Below are 20,328 nucleotides of genomic sequence, written 5' to 3'. Positions count from 1 at the left end.
GCATCTCCCTAACTGGAAAAACGAAGTTTGTCATCACTGGAGGCAATCTCAATGCTGAGAGATATCGAGATGAGATTCTGCAACCAGTGGCAATCCCATATCTCCACAGTCTGGGACCGAACTCTATCCTCCAAGATGATAACGCTCACCCCCACAGAGAGGGGTTTATCAGAGACTACCTCCAGAATTTGGGAGTGGAGAGGATGGAATGGCCTGCCAGCAGTCCTGACCTCAACCCCATTGAACACTTGTGGGATCATCTTGGGCGTACTGTTTGTGCCAGAGTGACCAACACAACCATGTTGGCTGACTTGTGACAATGCTGGTTGAAGAATAGGATGCCATCCCACAGCAGTGTTTGACCAGGTTGGTGACCAGCATGAGGAGGAGGTGCCAGGCTGTTGTAGCTCTGTATGGTTCTTCCACACGCTACTGAGGCTTCTGTTTGTTAAATGAATAAATTGTTAAATTGCTGATAGAAAAATCCATGTATTAGTTAAGTAGGTATGGTCATATGTATGTATATATTTGGCGGCAGGGCCTTGAGGGGAACACTATGATAGTCACATGGACATCATGGTCATCATGTGGAAGGGAGAGCTCTGTAAAGCTTTGTCTAGGTCTGTTAGAAGGAATCTGTAAACAACTAAAGGTGCCTCCCAAGGGCATCAAGGCCATCAATATATACTAGTGATATACAATATGTCTTGTTTCTTCAAACTTCAATCATCCAATCCACCAAACACCAACAGAATATGCTGTTTGGCATTGGCAGAGAAGATTTGGCAAATTTTTCATGGGCGCAACCCACATACTCAGCTCTGCTGCTCATCCCACAAATGCATGTTCCTTACAAATAAGGCACCATTTAAAAGGGAGATAAACAGGCTTTCCAACGGTATAAGCTTTATTGCCAAGAAGCATTGTTACAACAAAGAAATAATCTACCAAACAGAGTTTCATTACCTTTTTGTGCTAAGTTCAGTTTTCCTGCATCCATGTTTTATGAAAACACACTGTATGTCAGTAGTGACAGATAATTCATTGTGTCTGTCACATACAGTGAATGAAAGTGAAATGATGAAGTTAATGTCACAGTCACATCTGGAGCAGTGACTGAGAGGAAAAAAACAATACTGATAGTATGACCTGCTGTTTGGTATCATTTAGTCCCCAAATTGCTCCAGTCTCTACTAGTAAGCAGCAGTGATTTCTCTCTATTTTTGCTAGTAGCATCCATACACAGTCAGTCAGTCTACCACTTTGGTCCAGAGCCAGAAATCTTTGTGAAGTTTAGAGTGGACTTCCTTGTTGCCCACAGAAGAAACATAAAAAAATATTGATAGTCACTTCGTAGTCATTAGTTGATCAAAATGAGTTTTAAAAAGTGATTTAAAAGAAGCTCTCCAAGCAGATCAGTCCAGTGCCAGAGTGTGCTGATCCCCTCTGGTCTTAGATCTAGCTTTGGGAACAGCCAGCAGGTTCCTGTCTGAAGACATCAGGCTGAACACAGGTTAGTAAGGTGAGAGCAGCACTGAAATATAATCTGAATTCTTGAAGAGCTTTAAAAGTAACCAGTAAAATTTTAAGAGAAGTGGTGTTAAGAGTGAAATGACATAATCTCTTTTCCTGGTTCAGGTTAAAAGTCTAGTAGCTGCATTCTGTGCCAGTTGGAGTGCTGAGTTTAGTGATTTCTGGAAACAAAGACATCTATGACAATTTTTGCATTTTTGAAAGTTAAAACTGATCAAATCTTGGCAATATATCTTTGAGGGTAAAAACAGGACTGGATAAGCTTACTGGAATTAAAAAAACAGTCTTTGTATTTTATCCACTGGCTTGATGTTTTTAGAAAAAGCACTGAGATATGGCTCCAGTGGTGTATGCAGATTTCCTGGACCAGTGATTAGAGCCTGAGTTATTATTGCAATGATACTCAATTATTATTGCAGGACTGTTCTATTGAATTGCATTACATCATATGGGTTTGTATTTTTCTGGTCACTGCATGAAATGTACATTTGATACAGTAGTATATACTAGCTGAAACTGAGAAGGTTTAAGCCGGGTGCATGATAGCAGATTTGGGAGTATGTGTGATAGCCTTCGAAGCTGATGTTAAGTTTATCTGGAGCTGTGGTCAGAGCAACAAGTCCTATCCTACAGTATGTGCAGAGCCAAACCAACAATTAACTGATCCTACTAACAACCTACTAACTCTGTGTCATAGAGCTCCATTGTTGTCCAAAATCTATTCAAACACATCAATGAGCCACACCGCTGCACTGGGTGACATGTTCCTTCATCACCATGAACACACACACTGTAGTTTATTTTGACTCAGTCCCACACACAGTCTTCTGCTGCCAGAAATACTCACTAGAGCACAAAATGTGGAGACATCCACTACTGACAATAATCCCAAACAAATGCACATTTCCTTTTGTTTGAGTAACAGTTACCAGCTGTTTTAGGAAATCACTGAATCTTTTTTAAAAATGAAAGCACAGACAGACATGGTAGGGAAGTCAGAAAGTATTCGGAGACAGACTTTATACATTGTTGGTTTGGTCTTTTTATGGGATTTGTTGACAGAAAGACAAATAAAACACCAGACTTATCCTTTAACCTCATAATGTTAATACATCACTTTATTCTATTTGAGCATATCACTCTGCTATGCTGAACACTCATTTACAGTTAAAGGATATGTAAGCAGTGTAGGAGTTTCTCAAATCAGTACATGTAAATAAGAGCATTTTAAATCGTGCAATATGTAGGATTCACATCATTCAGTCGGTAATTTCCACTGTCAGTAAATATCAATAAAGGAAATATATCTAAATATTAAATCTCAACAAAAATAAACGTCATGTTTTACGCCATGAAATTGGGGCATAGTTTCAGTAATCAGGGACTCGTAGCTGGAAATCATTTTCAGCAACTGAGGATTTATCTATAAAAAGACACCTGTCAAAAATTGATGTGTTAGTTTTCATCTATACATATTCATATTATTTTTCTGTAGAGATAATTATGATCCTCTGACTTAAAAACTCCACACATTCATGAACAGTACTCTCTCTAACTTAGTGTAGGAGCTCAGCTGATTTATTACAAGCTGGACAAACTTTCCTTACTACATGTTTCCACAACCTGCCTCACATTTGGGGTTTACACAGCCATTGACTGACTTCATTCGTGATAAAATGTTCAACACAATCTAAAGTGGTACCAAACTATCTGCAGCTTCTCTGTTACTGTGAAGACAGACAGGTGGCCTGCACATGTTTATGTCAGGTAGTAGGTATTTGGTCATTAAAGGTCATATCATACCCTTTTCCCAATTTAATATTTTCATTCTCATGGTCTATTTACATTACATTAGCATGTTTTAATGGTCAAAAAGCTCCTAGTTACAACTGTACAAGCCATGGATACAGCCACTCTGTCTCACTCAGCCTGAAACAAACTGTCCTGGCTCCTGCCCCTCCTTCCAAAAAGCCCACTCTGTTTGTGATTGGTGAGCTTTTAAGAGCACATCGGAAATGTCACGCCCCCTGCCATAACCGGAGTTCGGCTCCCAAGGCAGCCTGAAATGCTAAAAACACCGCTGTTGCTAGTTGCTACAGTAACAATGGCGTCATATCAGCCCTATACATCAGCCCCCTACATGTTCAACCCAGAGTCTGATCCTGAAACACCAGCAGAACAACCAGATATACTCAGACAACCTCAGCAACCAAGACTTGTCTTTTCTAACCACCATCAAACCTACTACTGTCTATATTTAGTTGGCTTCAAATGAGCCACAGCCACTCTAAAATCAGTGACTGCATCCTAATCAGCTGTTAGTGTTAGATAGTGCTAAACAGCAATAGAAACACACAGCATGATTACTTTCTTAAATACTTACATCTCCCTCGACTGCAGTTTTGTCACGGACAGTTGGTGTTGATCCCTCTTTCATAAAGTTTCTTGGCAAGTCCTACTCGATACAATCCGAGGTTGGATAAACAGTCTGACAAAAAGTGGTTAGTACAAACATAAAGGTGTTTGCTAACTTAAACGGGAACGTTGCCATCAGAAATAGAATTTAACCACTCAGCTCTTCTGTCCTCAGTGTGAGGACAGTGATGTAGTGATTTGTGCTGGTCTTTACAGTCAACAACGGAGCATTTTGTGTGTTTAGCTCTTAGCTTAGACATATTGTGTTTGCTACCAGTCCAGTTGCTTGCAAAAATAACAATGGCTACCCTCATCTGGAAATGGCAGGTGGAGAAACAAAGATGCAGGGGTCGTTGCAATTTCAATGAAGCCCCATGTGACGCAAGAGGGGGCATCAAATCTGAATGGTTTGTTGAATCACATGATTTCAGAGCAAGCCAGCCCACACCAAACTGAGTGGGTGGTCTTATCCACAGTTTGTGTATTAGAAGGCACATTATATATATGCACAAGGACTGAAAAAGTGAGTTTTTCATAATATGACCCCTTTAATCAATATATCCTGCATAGAATGAAAAAAAAAAGTTTAAAAAAAAGACCCCAGTGTTTTTCGCAGCTGTCTTCAGGGAACATTCAAAACCTCTCAGCATTTCAAGACCTCCATAGTGTTACCAAACAACCCTAAACATAGTTCTAATTTCAGCTGCTACCTACATAAAACACAAACACATTTTAGGTGGTTGTGGTGCCTAAAATAATTCATGAAGCCTGATCATAGTTCTGTAAACACATTCAAACTTTTCTATGACTGCAAATATGCATTAAATAATTCCACCCTTTCCTGAATTGTTAGTATTAGTTGGTGTTCAGGCGGTGAACTTGTTTTTGTATGTGAGGGGCCTGAATCATTGAGCACATTCAACTGGGGAAGTGGGGGAATTAGGGTATTGTGGCAGCAGAAAGTGATACAGAGCACAGTAAAAGATATATTATAATTATACTATTAGAACAGACAACGTATAATATAAATTGTTGAAACAATATCTGCATTCTACAATCACAGCTAAGGCTATGACGAATCCTTGTTGAATATGGTCAGTGTTTTCAATGTATTAAATATAAATAAATTTGATATTTGTGTTCTTTTGTCTCATAACAAAATAACTATTCATAACAGTTACAAGTCTGTGTGGAGAATTATAGATATACTAATTGCATAACAGAAGGCTTGAGGAAAGGAAATGAGTGCTTGATAAGGTCTAGGAGCTAATAGGAGCTAATTAACATTGGATAAAAAGATTGTAGTTGTCTGTAGTAAAAACAGCATGATTATGATTCCATTGAGTATGAAACCAGTTAATATTCACAAAGTAACCTGATATTTTCCTGAGCTGAAGTGATATAATTAAAAGCATCTATGCTGAGCCAATCACTGTCAGGAATCCTGTAGAGAATGAAAGAAATGCAATTTAGTGCAATTAATATACAGATATAGTAACATCATTTATTCATGTCTGTCAGTGTGGTAAACTGTCTCTGTTTGTTAAAAGCTCTGTTTAAAACCAAGAGTGGACACATGGTTGTGTTAATAATGTTTCCTCTATCTCTGACATAAAAATCTAAATAAATAAAGATGTCTCTATTACTCTGTCTCTAATATTTATTTTCGCTTTGTTATAAACTCAGTGCTTTTGTCCTCAGTGGAGGCAGGAAGCCTAAAAAGAGCCACACTCAATTACAGATTCAGACTTCTCCAAACAACATTTCTGTCATCATTTCAAGCCACAGCAGCTGTTTTCTACAGTGGCCCTTGGAGCTCAATGTACTGCAAAGTAGGAAACACATGCAAAGAGACAAAACAAAAGCTAATGAACAAAAATCTTCACCAATTTGACAACACATGTACAGCATTTAGAAAGCAAACACTGCTGAGTGAGAAAACTTAATACGGAGAGGGACAACAAATACAGAAAACACAACCAAATACATAAACACTTTTGCAGCACATTTCTGTATTTGGTTGTGTTTCCTGACATTGCAGTGTTTCTTTTTTTTTCTAAATGCTGTGCATGCATGTGTTGTCAACTTGGTGTAGATGTTTTCTTAATTTGCAGCTTTCAGAGTCCTGCTGTCACTAAGTTTCAAACAAAGGACATATGTTTGCTGTAAATAGAGCAACTACACTGGACAAAAAGTCAGAGGTCAAAGGTTTCTGTGAGAGTATTCCTTACTCTTCTGTTCACAGTCTGACTGAAGCGAGCTTGCATGTCTTTGATAAAAAAGTTGGCAGCACAGATGGTGTGTAATGTAGGTCATTTTGGAATGAAGCTCTTTGTCATGCTCAGGCCTCATGGGAAAATTTGAATGTATGTACACACTGTACAGGTTATGATTTTGTTTTTATTCACACAGTCACAACATCATATTTTATTTCCACTGGGACTTGCACAATGCAACCACAAATACAAGATGAAATCAGAAAACTACATTTCGTGCATCGCCATCTATACACTCACACACACACACAGCCTTTAGTATTGTAGCTACACAATCGCTTCCATGTTGTTCTAATTAAAGGACTATGAGAAGAAATGCACTGACAGTATACAGTGTAACCAGATCCCTCCTCTCTGTGCTAACAACACATCCTCCTCTCTTCATGGCTCTGTTGTCTGTCACCCCTCCCTGCTTTCCTTACCCTCTCTTTGTCTTCTCTTCTTCCCACTTTTCTTTGTTTTCAGAGTGAATCCTCCAAACTACACAACAAAATAAGTCATTTGTCAATGCTTTCCACCAAGACATGCATTTTCCATATCTGCCACTGTTATCGTGATGGTTTGATTAGATTCAGGCACAAAAAGCACTTGGTTAAGGTTAGAGAAAAAATAGAATAATGTTTAAGTCAATTCAAGTCAAGTCAATTTTATTTGTATAGCGCAAAATCACAACAGAAGTTACTTGAGGGCACTTTTAACATAGAGCAGTTCTAGACTGTACTCTTTCTTTTACAGAGACCCAACGTTCCCCCATGAGCAAACACTTGGCAACAGCAGCAAAGAAAAACTCCCCTCGAAGAAACCTCGAGCAGAACCAGGCTCTAGAAGGGCGACCATCTGCCTTGACTGGTTGGGTTGAGAAAGAAAGAAGGAGGGGGAGAGGGGAGAGAGACACAGAGAGGCACAACAACATTCATAACAAGAAATGTGACTAATAATAATGATAATAATCATAATAGCAGACGTAGGCATCAAGCAGGACCATGGCAGCATGGGGTCTGCAACCACGATCCACAGAAGCCCGTGATTCAAAACCAGGAGGTCTGTGACCATGGTCCATAGGAACCTGTGAGACAAGAAAGCACAAAAACCAAGTTAGTAACATGCATTAATGGTACATGAATGTGGAGAGGAGGAGGAGGAGGAGTGAGGAGGAACGAGGAGGAACGAGGAGGAGCGAGGAGGAGCGAGGAGCTCAGTGCATCATGGGAAGTCCCCTGGCAGTCTAGGCCTATAACAGCATAACTAGGGACTGGTCCAAGGCAAGCTCTTTAATATATGATGGTGCCTGACCATTAAGGGCTTTCTAGGTTTAAATTCTATTCTGGACTTCACAGAGAGCCAGTGCGGAGAAGGTAAAATGGGAGAAATACAATCTCTTTTTCTAGTTTTTGTCAGTTCACATGTAGCTGCATTCTGGACCAGCTGGAGAGTCTTTGGGGATTTGTTAGGGCAGCCTGATAATAAGGAATTACAATAATCCAGCCTAGAAGTAACAAATGCATGGACTAGTTCTTCTGCATCTTTTTGAGACAGGATGTGCCTGATTTGTTCAATGTTATGCAGGTGAAAAAGGCAGTCCTTGAAATTGGTTTTATGTGGGAGTTGAAGGACACATCCTAATCAAAGATAACTCCCAGAGTCCTTACAGTGGTGCTGGAGGTCAGGGCAATGCCATCTAGAGTAGCTATATCATTAGATAATGTGTTTCTAAGGTGTTCAGGGCATCAAGGTCTTTTAGCATTAAAATGCTAAAACATACATATTTTTGGGATTTGAATACACACGGAACACTACTGGGAGGCAACAGAATGATATAAAAACCTCAAAATTACAAAAAATTATGGACCCACCCTTTAAAGCATAATCCTTATTTACCACTTGGCTCTTACTTTGTCGAGCGTGAAAGTTCATTTTGTACAGAAATTATTACCATGCAAAGAATAATTTACTCTGAGCAAACAATCTATTCTGTGCTCAGTACATTTATGTACATGTTTGCTATTATCCACATATTGTAACCTTTTTTCACTCAGTTTAAATCACTTCTCCTCTCCCAAAGTCTTTGATACTTGCTCAGTTTCTGTCTTTCTCTCTCAACATCTCCACTCTGTGCGCTCTCAGCTTTGCCTGCGCGCTCACTCAGCTTTGCACAGTGTTACAGTGTGCCACAATTCCAGCCAATCTGAAAATGACAGTAAGCAATTTCTGATTGAAAAATCGGATCGTGGAAGAATTTGACGCTGTTGGAAATGAACAATCTTTGACTTTATTAGAAAATAGATAACGGTTGAACTGAACATCTGAGTCAAAGTAATAAATAACCTGCTCATCCTCCCAAAATCAGGGCGAAGCCACTTACCAGCTGTGAGGATGGTATTTTAGGATTTTATCTTTATCTTATCCGTACTCTTGTTGGCCTGTCTCTTGGCTTGAGGAAGCTGAGGACAGTGTGACTGTGTTTCCTGCTGTGAGCTGTCACGATTTCACGTTGTCACGTTGGCTAAACTCCTGTTTAAACAGGCACACACAAGCGTGTCTACCATCTCATCCTCTACCGCCAGTGTGATTGACTCTCCGGCTGACAGTGCTGTCAGCAGCTGGCAGGAGAGACGCTCCGTGGTGCGTTTGGATTTTATAACTGAGCTAATACCAGGATGCAAGTTTTTTATTTCACACCACAAACTAGCAGGTAAAACATGTGACTCATGTGGCTGTTATATCAGTTTAGTGTGGGACGGCTGCTCTGCAGGTGTGCTCGGTTTGACCGTAACTGTGGTAACCGGACAGAGATGACCCTCCTGAATTTGCACCCAAAATGTTGTCAAATCATTGACAACATTCCAGCAATCCATTATCATTGACTAGGAAAGAGGCAGAAAAAAGGTGCATAGATGCATGAGGGACAGCGCACAGTTAAAGCATCCCAAATAACCATCATTCTGACAAAACACTCAATGCAGAGTGAAAAACAAGAGACATACACAGAGTGAAACAGATGAAAGAGCAGGGGGAGTTAACAGATAATTAGAATAGTTATAATTAGAATTAAAATAAGTTCTCTTTCAATTAAAAAATCTTAAGATATGAGTAGGAAATATGGTTCTTACAACTTTTTTTTTTTTTTTACTCAAACACAGCTTATCCATGTCATGTGATGCTACTTCAGTACACTGACCATATATAGTCTTATTCATTACTAAAGAATTGGATTTTTTATTATCATTTTTAAAAAAGAATAAATTCAGAGCAGGATTAGAATTGATTTATATTTTCAGTATAACTAGATGTTTCTAGAGCAGCAGCAGTTTAGTTTCTATATAAACTCAATGTCTCACTGGAAACAAATCTAAAATGTCAGTAAAATAAATAACATTTCTGACATCAACATTGTGTGAGTGAAATTAGACAGAATGCTACTGTTGTTGCTGTCAGTCTTTCCTCCTGTCCTCTGTCCTCCTCCCTCTGCTGCTGATGTGATTTATTGCTGCAGGTACTGCTAGTAGAGAGGAGTGGCTGCTTTGTCTCAGCCAGCAGCTAAGTTTACAAGAATTTGCCACATTTTAAGATTTGTGGTAAACTAAGATAAACAGCCAGCTTTAGCTTGTTTGTAACAATTTTCTATTAGCTTAACAAGCCTGCCCTATATATTAATCAGTTTGGCCAATTAATCAATCGACCACTAATTTACATAATTTCTGATCACCGCTGTTGTTACTGCTTTTCTCTCATTGCTCTGGGTCAGTTTACTGCCTCAGACCCTCTCTGTGTCATTAAACTCACTGTATTTCGGAATACTAATAAAACACCACCTCTATAGCAAACTTTGAACAAAGATTTGTGTGATTTTCTTCAACAGTAGCACAAATGATTGAGTGGTGTCAGTAAGTAAAAATGCAGTCTGGTGCAGGGTGAATGATATGTGAATAAAAACAATTTATATCTATGTAGTACATCCATCATACTGAAGGGAAGCTTTCAGTTTTTCAGTTTTGTCATGATTAAACTTTAATAGACTTGCACCTAGTGATGTGCATATACATAGGCGTCTGGTTATGTTTTAAAATGGGGGAGCAAACTTGGAAAGATACATAACTAGGGAGGGTGTCTGGGAGTCCTCCCCCAGAATAAAAATTGTAATTTAAAACAAAATAACACCACCTAACCCGCACTAGTATAGATTAGTTAGATTGAGGGTGTTATGAAAACCAAGAATGCATCAAGAACAGTATATAATTGGGCGGATGAGGACAGGAAATGATTATTAGAAGAATGCCTATTTATATTTGAAATTATATATTTATAAAATTGTTATGTAGCCTAAAATGCTAGTAGGTTGCAGGCTACTAGGCCATCTTCAAGGTTAAACAAAGACAAACAATTTATACAAATGAAATAGTCTTACAACACATCACAATATGATTTGTATAATTAAACCTGGTTAAACAATATTAACCTAATGTTTAAAAATTAGTAAGGACTAAAAATTAGTAATAATAAACAGGAATGATCCTAAAGAAAGGCACCATTCCACATAAAATCCAAGTGAACATGTCTGTGCTTGTTGCAAAGACCTTTCTGTATGGAATTTGTATCTTTTTTCAATATGTGGCTTCCTTTGTGTCCAAAGGTTTGAGTGTACCTGTCAATGTGTCCACCCTGTGACAGACTGCTGACCTATCCAAGTTTTACTTTTCACATCTGACACCCAATGCATACTGGGATCCAGTCCCCTGCAACACTGGACCACTGGAAGGATTTCAAGTGGACACTTCCCTCCATTTTTCCCTTTTGCAGTAAGACTGCAGCATGGGTACAGTGAGAGTGTGTACCCGCCAAGAGCTTCATTCCTCCACCTGTTGCGGGAAGTGCTGACAAAATTTACACCCTCCTCAGCACAGACTATCACAAATGTGCAGGATTGTAGGACCTCCGGGGAAAACTTGGCTCCATCTTCTTTATATCCCAGATGGCTGTCATTACAGCCTGACCTCCTGCCTTGTTCACACAGCTCCACCATAAATTTACTCTCTATCACCCATTGTGTTTTATTGAATGCCTATAAATACTATGGGATCCTGTACTATAGACAGCATGCATATACAGTCTTCCACACCCTTTGTTGAGTTATCTCACCCTTCTGTCTGTTATTCTAGTTTGTTAGCACATTGGCAATATATTACTATGGTGCAGGCCAAGAACTGGGACTGAATGAACCTTTGGAATGCTGAAAATGTGATTCAGATATTTGGACAAATCAGGGACACATTACAACCTTAAAATATAGAGATGGACGACGTGTGACGTCATTTGCAACCAGAGTCTGGCAGTAGAGGCAGGGGGGTGGACTGCGAGACACACCCCCCCCAACTACACTGACAGCTGTCCACCATCGAGAGCCTAGTGAACCCAGGAGCCGCGATGGAGATAAACCAGCCAAAACCAGCCGGTAACTAGCAGCTGGTAGTGAAGCACAGATGAAAACATACGTAAACGTCTTCCATCTGAAGCTGCTGCAGTCACCCGCCTTGTCTACCGCGTCTGATAGAGGTTTGAGAGCGGCTGTCAATCACAGCTGTCAATCATGTCACACCCCCTTTTATATCATCAGATAACCAATTAAAAACAAACTTATCAGAGGAAACACACACTTCAGCACACATCAGCGTGATACTTCAAATGCAACACAATCAGTGATCTTGAATCAGAAACTGCAGTTTGTTTCATTGACTTGTCTACAGACTGGAGGAGCAGGAAGCATGTTGATATGAAAACAGCTGGTTAAGGGTGTCTTCATCAATTTGTGGATGGGGGGAGTGGAAATAAGATTTGTGCGTGTGCACCTTGTTCCATAATAACTGAGATTTCGAAAACAGGACCGTGTACATGGCTTTATGGATCTGATGGACAGAATGTGTATGCATATTTTGTTTTTGGTTTTGTGTGTACACACAGTTGAATGCATAGAGTTTAGTGCATCTGGGCTCTCAAATTCTTGGTGAGTTCAGTCAGAGTCTGAGCTGTCTAAACACACAGTTGGAGAAACGTTGCTACCTAGATACAGCAGTTTGGGTCAAATAAACACAGCAAACGGTCACATTTGCAGCAGATACACTGAGTCCAAAATTGACATCATATTCAGCATGAATACACTTCAAAGTCCCAGTGAAACAGCAGTGAGAGCATCTTTAGCTTCTGTGATGTGAATTATTTCCAATCAAAGTCAAGTTTGTTTTTCAAATGATGGGAGGGTTTAGCTGGTCACATTTGATTTAATAAATACACATTTTATGGAGCAAAAAAATAGGGATTTTGATACATAAATAATCAGAAATGGTTTGTCTGAAATATTTTTGACACCAGCAGACAAGTTGTTTCTTTTGTGAGTTTTTAATACTTAATGCATTTATTTCTTTGTTCTTTACACATTCAACACCAGAAGTAAAGAATATAAAAAGCAACATAACCTAATAACAGACTGGCCTGAAAATCTGATTCTACCTCTCATTCTCAGATGACTGATGTGGACTGGAGAGATGTTCTAGACAGATAACTGGGCAGCAGTGGTCATATGGCTGAGGAGCTCGTGGAATGGACTGCTCATCCACTGTGTTGGACAGACTCTGCAGGCTCTTACTGATGGAGTCCATCCAGAGGAGGCAGCTGTGTAGACATTCAGCTTATGAGCACACAACTATCTCTGCTCAGTGGCACTCAGCCTGCTGGATTCACACAAAAGGGATCAAATGATCTCACTCATCCCTGGCCTTGTTCATTGTTCAAATTAAATTAAATTGTTTTTAAAAAATTGTAATTGTAATTTTCTATTTGGTCTCTGATCAATGGGAAGCTGTTGCTTCTCTTTGTGCCTGACATCACTAGACAGCTTCTAGTGAAGCAGCTACCTGCTCCCACGCTCTTTCACTTTTTCCAGACAAGGAGGTCTTTAGGCGTTTCCAAAGAATTGCTACATTTCAGCTGCACTCCATTTAGCTCTTTTGCATATGGGCTAGTGTGTATACATGAAAACAATTGCAAGTGAATACACTATCAGTGTTATAGTGGCACTATCTTACATATTTCCAAATTCCTTATTTATGTGTTAATCTTCCTTATGGCTGGTTCTGTTTTTAATTGCAGCTTTTATGTTTTTTAAAACAATTCCAATGTAATAGTTTTTTTATACAGTACACTTAAGATATTAAGTGCAACATTTTTTGAGAATAGAGGAGATAGAAAAGAGAACCCAACACATGCATCTCTCCTGTTTATGGAACAAATACTGTGTCACCCATGTCCATCATAAGACACTCTCCTCATCCCTCCAACAATTTAGGCACATAATTTTCCTGAAACCACATGACCATATACCAAATTCATCCATGTGTGAATACCCCATTGGTTGATTTTTACTTTTTAATTTTTCTTCTTTTCATACCCAGATGAAAGCCACTAACTGAAACATGTTGTTCTGACATTACATATTCTTTTTACTACAAGTGTTACTGAAGTTTTCAACACTTTAAATCCAAATCATGAAAATGAATCCTTGCACAACTTCCTCCCTTCCCAAGACTGGAACTGGCAGTGCAACATTAAAAAAAACGTTTTAACAGTGTTGACTGTTGGCTGAATAAATTAACACAGCAAAATAACAACATTTGTTGTTTGGTCAAGTGCCAAAGGTTAATTATGCCTATGTCAACATGTACTTGACAAAGACCTCTAGTGTCCACGTGAATTATCAGTCAAAAGTGGAAGTAGTATGATGTTGATATTAGCAATGCAAGTTCAACAAAGCATTTGAGTTTGACACAGGACTCTGTTGGTAGCATCCCATCTCCTACCAACAGTTGTTGGGTTCTTTTAAAGGCATAATTCCACAGTTTGGAAAACATGCTAAGTGGCTTTCTTGGCATGAGTTAGAAGATCGATACCACTCTGATGTCTATATGTTAAATATGAAGAGCCAGGAGCTGGTTAGCCTAGCTAAGCAAAAAAGACTGGAAGCAGGGGGGAACAGCTAGTCTGGCTATATCCAGCACTTCTAAAACCAAGGTGCAATGCAAGACTATTTCTTGGCTGGACACAGTGGCTTACTGCTGCTTTTATGGTGATTTTTTTTTTTTTTTTTTTACCTTTTGGAAGGCAATGACGAATTACGTATTTTGTTGTTTAGTTTGGAGATTGTTGCTTAAAAATGATGGAAATATCAGTTCCATAAAGTATAAAAGACTGATTCCTGTCAAGTAAAAATGTTTTGGTCAGAACCAAAATTTGGTTTACAGCCTCCTTCTCAGATAAGTCTGTTCATATTGTTTATAAGTAATGAGAACATTGAAAGGTTGGGATTTTACAAATTTATTTCACACAGAGCACTTTTCCCACACTAAAGATAAAAACACAGAGTAGTATATAACAATATAGATGGCAAGGTGAAGACATCATGGGAAGTTGATAAATAGAATTCACTGGCTTTTTCTTGCTGACACTGTTATTGATCTAACAGCCTCACAATGAAGAAAAATGTCTGCTTTGTGCTGGAATTCTCCATTACTGACATCAGTGGTGCAAGAGGAATCATTTCATCACTGAAAAGATACTGCTTTATACTTGTACATTGCAGAGAGGAAGATCTCATTCAAAAACATAATGGTATTTGTACTCAATAGTAACCTTTATTGCCCTCACTTCCAATGGTGAAAGAAAAGTTCTGTCCTTTTACTTCAGTAAAAGTAACAATACTACATCGTAAGTCAAAGCTCTGTATTCAAAACTTTACTTAAAGAACCAGTGTGTAGGACTTAGTGACATCTAGCGGTGACATTACAGATTGCAACCAACTGTCCTCAGCTTTAAACATCTGTAACATAATCCAGCAAACCCTGAGATATTGAATGACCGTTGTTTGAACTTCCAATCAAGAGTTCCCATTATTGTTCAAAAATAGTTCCAAAATGGAAGTTGTGCTGACGTTGGGGACATTAATTGGCCATCAGCTGGACGTCCTTCCTGGACGTCCCAGCAATGTCAAAAAATGTCTTTGCCATCATCAACGGTCCTATTCAGCTATTGTGCTAAAGCTTTATACATCCTATATGTCCAGATCAAAGTTGGAGTGTGGGACTTTTGTCTCCCCCTTCTGGTAGTGAAAGTAATTACAAAAGCACTGTTAACACATGCTTATGTCATAGGCTCCACTGTAGCCCGCTCTGTCGCTACTGTTGACAACCCCCACGAAATGACTCGTTTCACTAACAGAATTTGATCCATTCAATCTGATAACATTTGGAAAGTCTAGAAGAACTGCATTATTTAATTATTTTATCCCCATTCACTCGATTATCTGACAGGGATAGGCTTAATCAGCATTGTGTGAACTCATTTGGCAAGGACTTGAAAGTGACAGACTTTTATTAATATATAAAAGTACACTGCAAGTTTAATAACCTAATAAGCTATATGTTCTAAACTGGCCTGAATGTATGTTATACATCTTAACAACGTGTCACTTTCAAGACAATCCTGATAGTGAATTATATATAAACAAACACACAGCAAACACATTAAATATCTTAGTTAATACAAGACATATGCATCATTATAGAAACACACTGAGTCAATATTGACATGAAACAGTATTTTATTTGGATAAACAGCACAGAAAAAGATGATCATCAAAAGTATTGTTTCTTGTAGATAATCTATCAGTTTGAACTCTTAACTCTTTTAATTCCATCTGATGCACTTTTCTCCTGTTTCCACTGAGGCTGCAGCAGACTCATGCTGATGCTGATGCCAACTCCAGGATGTAATCAGCTATTGACAGTCCTCGTCGGAACTCTGTAAGGAAAACAGAGACTCTAAATCACTGAACTCTACATCAACATGTGCGTGATAGAACATACACGCCAACATAAAAGTAAACTCACCCAATAGCGTTATTTCTGCTCCATTTCTGTCCTCTTGTTTCTGTTGATTTTCAAACTACTCAATGAGCAGGCGCAGTGCATCCTCAGCTCCAAGGTTGCCAGATCCTCCGTTTTCCTGCGGACTTGGGCTACTTTTGGGTTGAATTTTTGCTCACTGGTTGAGTAGACCAATTTTGCATGCAAATTATGTGAATAATATCTATAAATAACAATGCACATTCAAAAAATAATAATTCATTTACACCCACATCCTACCAAACTGACTCCAGATCAGCATGTACACACATGCCAACATGCCACCCACGTACACACACACACGCACACACACACAATGTACTGACAAATGAGTCAGTGCAGTGTAGACGGCTAGTTCCTGTGTTTACTTTTGTTGTCAGACACTTATAATAACAATCTGAGCCTATCAGTAGCAAAAACAAGCGCTTTTAGTAGACGTACATTGACGGGTGCAATTGCCCCAAGGATTACATTGCAGCCCGTTTCGTGGCTGCCCGCTGAAGCGTTCTCGCTCAATACTGGACCAGTTTCAAAAATTTATGTCCCCATTAATCACTAAGATCCAAAATGATGGGAAAATAGGGTCCCGGTTTAAAAATACCGGATGTTTCCCTTTAACAGACTTGATCTCTGTCATTATAATAGTCTTGTAATAGTCTTATCAGAGATTTCTATCAAAGTTAATATATCTCATCTTGTCTCTGTCCTCCTTCTTTCTGTCTAGGCCCAAAATGACCCTTAAGCATGCCCAGGCTGAGCTGAAGACCAGGCAGGCGGAGATGAAAAATATGGACAGTGGCTGCAAGACGGATCAGGACTCCCTGCAGGCTGCAGACTCAGCTATCAAGGTACCGTGTGTGTTATTTGTGAGAGCAGTTAGTGCAAGCAAAAAGACTCATTTGTACTCACCGCAGCTGCCATTCCTTATATTATACATTTTGGATTAATGGTTGGAGTATGTGTGTTTGCAGATGTGAAGGAGGAGAGACTACTGGACCAAAGAAGACAGCCAACCATGCAGAAACTGCAAGAGGTAGATTGACTATAAAACTCACTCACACATTTCATTCACAGGTCTGAAATATGACCACAAAAATGCATTTTCCTGTATTCAATTCTATGTCATTATTCACTTTTATTTTTCAAAATCTCTACTCCCTCTCCCTCTCTGCAGGAACGATCATCATACCTGGAGTACCAGAGACTGATGCGTGAGATCCAGCATTTGTCACAGCTGAGGAGGTCCAGAGAGTAATGGAGACCATGACAAAATACCTGAAGTATGCAGTGGACAGGATGGGTGGTGGTAGCCGTAAGAAATGAAGACTTGTCTCTTTAGTGTTGGTGTTAAATAGTTTGAAATTTTGTTTTAATGACATTCAGGCATTCACGGGGGAAAAAAAGTCAGAATTTAGCTGTTGTAGTATGGTTTCCCACATCCCATTTTGTCATAAAATGGGGCCTGGAGTGGAACTTTTTGTTTGTTTGCTTGTTTTGTTACAGTTTCATGTTTTACTGTTGTTGCCTGAGCAGTTCTATCTCACACAGGCTCCCAAATCGGGGTGCACCTATGGATTACATGTGTTGCACATAGTATATAAAGCAGCATCTTGCTGCCACTCACTTATTCTTTTCACTTAAGCGACAGTGAAATCAGCTCACTGATCTTACCTCTCTGCGGATGAAGTCACTGCTACAAGCTCGTTCCTGCCTGTCGTGTGTCATCGCTGCCGCTGCCAGGCATCTTTTCTGCTTTGAATGCCTCGGATGGGACCACACAGAAAGCGGCATGATACAGCCACCACCCTGCATGCACTGCCGGGCACTCCTTCCTGTTCATCACTGGCAATGGTGGGACCATTTTCAGCTGTGTGAAATCTCACTCCACTGCGACGAGAGCGCTTCTCCAATGGATGATGACGACAACCTCTCACCTGTCTCTGCAACTTTGCTGACCTTTGGAAATCTGCCACAGACTTCAGTTCGCCACAATTTCCCAACGGTTATGTCCATGGCGGCAGAGCGTGTTGGGCACAGAGCAACATTAGCATTCATTAGGAGCCGTGTTTGTGTCCATCTGATGATGTACAACATTCACTCTCCTTTTAACTCTGGTTTGGTCTCCACCAACTCCTGAGACAAATATCTGGCTATGTAGCTGCTAAATGCTCCACTATGTTCACCAGCTAGTTTCTAACATTGTCTTTCTGCTTATTGCTTCTAGGCAGGTAGCATACAGTGGGTATACTGAAGCTGCCCTGCTCCTGGAAACAAGGTTTATGAGAGCTCTGAGAGTGCAACAAAACAGTTTGCAGGCCTAAAAACAAAATAAAAAGTCTAAAAGAGGCTCAAAAAGCTCAGTGGAGCTGAGGGAAACTGCAGAGTTGGTGTTAATTCTAAGATTGCTCATCACTTCAAGTGACACTTTCAAATTACAAGTAGTCATTTGATCCATTCTTAATGAAAGAACATATTCATTAGTCTTTAAGTGCAGTTTCTGAGGAGAGGGTATTCTCCAACTCAGCGCACTTCAGCTTTTGTATCTTGAACCCCACAATACACTCAGTAAAGCTTTCCAAAGACTCAGACACTGACCAGCTCCAATTAATAGTGAGGGGAGTGATGGTGGGTATCAAAAAGCAATACTGCAGTGAATGGGACACTGTGTCTTACTCCACAACAAAGATTCAGTCCACATAGCAGCATTTTAAACAGTGTTTTACAATACTGACAGGACACAGACAAAGAAGAGACATTACAGAAAAACTCTTTTCAGCTGGTTACAGTTTTACTTAAAAAAATACACCCTGTAAGTAATAGAAATACAGCCCATTGCTTTGTCTAAGATATTCTGTCACAGCACCAACACACAGCACCGAAAGGATTCTTGTCATGCTTTCTTTTATTTTTCCAGTTATATTCTGTCAGAAACACAGTAGATCTTGAGGTATGATGATAATATTGATATGTATAACATAGAATATATGCATTTTGTTGTAATTTCAAAGGGTCAGAGCTTTTACAAAATTGCCACTAAATCATGACTTGATATTATGAGACGTTCTGAAATATAAATATGTGTTTATGAGAAAACAAGGTGTATATCATCCTCCGTTTTCATTTGCTATTGCAAAGCCATCATTTCTTCACAACTATTGACCCATACAACTATTTGCTTGTCTGTACAAAATCCTAGAATTACTGATCATCTCACAACTACGTACCTTTCTGGAGAAAAATATTAATGTCCTGTCCCGGCATCCGAGAGTAACAATGCCTCGAATGGGTAACAATTTGAGTCTGTGGTGTTTTTCAAGACACACTCTAAAACTTTGAATAATTTATTGCACCAAAAAATGGATCACAAATATAGACAAAAACAGTTCTATAATTCCTATTAAACTCAAAAGATATATATATAAAAAAAAACCTAAAAGTTGTACTGAATAGCTATAAAGTGGTCAAAATTGGCATTGAACCACAGCAGCACAGCAGTCAGGCTTTTACACTGAGTCATAATACATTAACTGCTGCCGCTGCCATTGTGGATGGCTTTGCTTTATTAAAAGCTACACTCTTTGTAGATTGGTCCGAGGCTTTTGATATTGCTGAGCACAACAATTTGTTAATAAGCTGCTTTCCATGGGGTTTAATGATTCTGCTTTCAGCTCAAATTCAGGTTCAAATCACATTTTTCTGGTAAACACATATATAATATTTATTTTACAACTGAACATTGTAATGTCAATTTTTATGCCGATGATACCATAGATAATACCATGGACTGTGCCACCAACTACTTCTTCTCCAGGTGACAGTCTGCTTTTGATGACCTTTAAAGCTTGTTCTGAGCTCCAAAAACACTAAATGTCTGTTTTTTACAAGAGCACAGAGCTTCTGATCTGTAGATGCTTCTAAAGTGATTCATGCTCTCAATGGAAATAGAGCCGATAAAGTTCAAGGTGGCTTGTGTAGTTTTTTGTACGAAAAAAATCTTCAGTGTTTGTCACCATTACACAATTTGTCTAACATGTTGAATGTAATTTCCTTCCACATAAACATTTGCAAAGTCAATATCTCTTAAATGTTTGAAACCTGTATTGTTTACATCCATGTTTACTTGCCAGCAGATTTCTATTTCTCTGCTTTTGCGGGCC

At 39.2% G+C, this 20,328-nt stretch overlaps 1 long non-coding RNA gene across 1 annotated transcript; it reads left to right on the top strand.

Moving 5' to 3' along the window:
* Positions 1-16,468: 16,468 nt before the first annotated feature.
* Positions 16,469-17,693, top strand: LOC122973699. Its single transcript, XR_006400114.1, has 3 exons — positions 16,469-17,019; positions 17,143-17,204; positions 17,346-17,693. It is a non-coding gene; the product is annotated as an uncharacterized LOC122973699 (long non-coding RNA).
* Positions 17,694-20,328: the final 2,635 nt, after the last annotated feature.

The sequence above is a fragment of the Thunnus albacares genome, chromosome 22 (genome assembly GCF_914725855.1).
Source record: "Thunnus albacares chromosome 22, fThuAlb1.1, whole genome shotgun sequence".
NCBI classification, from domain to species: domain Eukaryota; kingdom Metazoa; phylum Chordata; class Actinopteri; order Scombriformes; family Scombridae; genus Thunnus; species Thunnus albacares.
Note: the sequence above shows the minus strand (reverse complement) of the source record. Positions and strands in the feature narration are given on the sequence as shown.